The following is a 3,544-nucleotide window of genomic DNA, read 5'->3' as shown; positions in this document are numbered from 1 at the left end:
TGGTTGGAAGTGCTTGTAGCCGTCGTTGCACACATTTTGCATTCATGCCATCATATCTTGCGGTGCTCGTAACTTTTGATCCGTAGCTCCGTTGGAGATGTTCTTTATGTGTAGGTTGCTCGCCTTGACACGTAGAATCACGTGAACCTATTTGTTTTGCTGTTTAACAACCAATTAAATGCATTAGTTCAGATCTGGACAGAATTGTAAATTAACATGTGAGGTCGTCTCGGAGGTGCTATATGTCATTTCCGACCTCACTTAAAATGCTTATATAGGTAGTTTAATTTCCGCTTCACCTCTTGCATGTTTAACAACATTAATATTGCCGTGTAAATAACCGGGTGTGAACTAAATAATTAACATGGAGTTTCGTCAATATGCAACTCATGCATATTGAACTTCACTTAATGTGTAGTTTTGATTGTGTGGAACTGTCATGCCGTGACTTGCATGTATTCAATAGCTCATGCATCATATGTGTAGCGCATCGTGTGGTGAATATCGTGTGTTGATGCTTGTTTTCGGTTTTCCCCGTCTCGATAGAGTTTCGCAAGCGTGTCGGATGTGAGGACCCGTTCGACTACGTCGGTTCGTCTGCTTCACGGAGGCATTCTTCTTCCAAGCGGGATCTCAGGCAAGATGATCATTTCCCCAGATACTATTACTATCATTGCCATGCTAGTTTACCGCTTCTATCGTTTATGTCTCGTTGCCTACCACCTGTTAAATTTAGCCTCTCAACAATGCCATGATTACCATCAACCTGTTCGACCTAGCAAACCACTGATTGGCTATGTTACTGCTTGCTTAACCCTGTGTAGCGTTGCTAGTTGCAGGTGCAGATGCTTCCATGTGAATACATGGGTTCCTTGTTATATCATCATATTTAAATGCTATTTAATTTAATGCACCTATATATATTTGGTAAAAGGTGGAAGGCTCGGCCTTTCTAGCCTGGTGTTTTGTTCCACCTTTGCCCCTTTTAGTTACCGGCTACCGGTGTTATGTTCCATATTTGAGCGCTCCTAACACGATCGGGGTCGTTATGGGGACCCCCTTGGTAATTCGTTTTAGATTAAAGCTGGTCTGGCAAGGCCCAACATTGGTACTACATTTGCCTAATCACCTAATAAAATTGCATAGGGACCCGCCGGCACCCGCGGACTATCTTCATCAACCCCCCGGGCCAGTGCTCCTCATGAGTGTTGGTCCAAAATAGAGCAGCTTATTAACGCTACCCGGGGCAACTCGGCGTTTGGCGTGGTAACCATCGCTCATCCGCCGTGTCCTGAGAACGAGGTACGCGACTCCTATCGGGATCGTCGACACGTCGGGCGGCCTTGCTGGATTAGTTTTACCTTTGACGACATATCTTGTGCATCGGGATTTCGGTGATGCTTTGGGTAATCTCAGAGTTGAGGTTTTCCACTAGGGAATCCGACGAGATCGCGAGCTTCGTGATTGAGGATTTCTATGCGGCTTGTGGTAATTTGTGATGGACTAGTTGGAGCACCCCTGCAGGGTTAAATCTTTCGGAAAGCCGTGCCCGCGGCTATGTGGCAACGTGGAAACTTTGTTTAACACTGGTTCTAGATAACTTGAAGTTAACTAATTAAAATATGCCAACTGTGTGCGTAACCGTGACTGTCTCTTTCGTGAGTTCCTTCTCCGATCGAGGACACGGTGGGGTTATGTCTGACGTAGGTAGGTGTTTAGGATCATTCATTTGATCACCAGTAGTTCATGTCCGTTATGCGTAGATCTCCCCCCTCTTATTTCTGGTACTCGTAAGTTAGCCACCAAATACATGCTTAGCCGCTGCCGCTACCTCACCACTTAACCATACCTCACCCATTAAGCTTTGCTAGTCTTGATACCTTTGGAAATGAGATTGCTGAGTCCCCTGTGGCTCACAGATTACTACAACACCAGTTGCAGGTACAGGTAAAGGTTACTTGACGCGAGCGCGTTGATTGTTCATTTGGAGTTGCTTCTTCTTCTTCTTCATCATCGATCTAGGATGGGTTCCTGTCCAGCAGCCTGGGATAGCAAGGATGGACGTCGTTCTTCTTTTGTTGTTTATTTTCGTCCATAGTCGGACCCTGCTCTTACTCTTGATGATTATGTAATGTACTGATGTGACTCTGATGTAGCTTGTGGCGAGTGTAAGCCAACTCTTTATATATCTCTTCTTTCAGTACATGTACTTGTAACGATATCCATTCTTGCGACACGACGAGATGCGCTTCTATCCCTGACGAGGCCCTCGTGCCAAATTGAGGATAGGATCGCATCTTGGGCGTGACACAGTTGAAGCCAAATGACAAGAACTACTCCACTCATGATCTTGAGTTGGCGAAAGTGGTTCGTGCTTTGATGACTTGGAGACACCTCTTGTTGGGAAGACAGGTTGAAGTCTACACCGATCACAACATTTTGAAATACATATTCACTCAACCTAGTCTCAATCTTCTACGAACTCGTTGGGTGTAAATGATCCAAGATTATAATCCAAGCATTGACTTTACTCCGAGCAAAGCAAATGTCATTGCAGATGCTTTGAGCAGAAAGGCTTTCTACAACAGTCTCATTCTGAAGCCTCTCCAGGCTGATCTTTGTGAATCTTTCAGGAAGCTCAACCTTCAGATAGTACCTCAGGGATTTCTTGCTAATCTCCAGATTTCTCCTACCTTGGAAGACCAAGTCCGCCAAGCTCAACTTCTTGATGCTATGGTGAAGAACATGAAGATTGGCTTGGCAAAGAGCATTCTGAAATATAAGTGCTTCTGTGTTGATGACAGAGATACCTTGTTCTTCGAGGACCGCCTTGTCATTCCGAAAGAAGAGCTCAGGAAAGTCATCATGGATGAAGCCCATAATTCCCTCCTCTCGATACATCCAGGAAGCTCCAAAATGTATCAAGATCTGAAGCAGACCTTCTAGTGGACTCACATGAAATGTGAAATTGCTCAGTTCGTGAACGAGTGTGATGTATGTCGCAGAGTGAAGGCGGAGCATCAACGTCCAGCAGGCCTCCTTCATCCTTTGCCCATACCCGAGTGGAAATTTGATCATGTGGAAATGGATTTTGTCACTGGATTTCTGAAGTCCAAGAGAGGCAACGATGCCATCTTCGTCGTCATCGACAAGTTGACCAAAGTTGCTCATTTACTTCCGGTCAAAGAATCTATCTCGGCAGATCAGCTTGGAGAGTTGTATACGTCAAGGATAGCCTCTTTGCATGGTGTTCCAATGCTCATTTCTTCAGATCATCGAAGCCTCTTTACTTCCAAGTTCTAGGATTCCTTTCAGACTATGATGGGTACAAAGATCCGTTTCAGTATAGCTTTCCATCCTCAGACAAGTGGTCAAGTTGAGAGAGTCAACCAAATCCTTGAAGATATGCTCAAGGCCTATGTGATTTCTTTTGGCATGAAGTGGGAAGATTGCCTCCCGTTTACTGAGTTCTCATACAACAATAGCTTTCAGGCAAGCTCAGGCAAGGCTCCATTAGAGATTCTATATGGCAGGAAGTGTCGTA

This window comes from Hordeum vulgare, chromosome 4H, assembly GCF_904849725.1.
Source record: "Hordeum vulgare subsp. vulgare chromosome 4H, MorexV3_pseudomolecules_assembly, whole genome shotgun sequence".
In the NCBI taxonomy this organism is placed as follows: Eukaryota; Viridiplantae; Streptophyta; class Magnoliopsida; order Poales; family Poaceae; genus Hordeum; species Hordeum vulgare.
Note: the sequence above shows the minus strand (reverse complement) of the source record.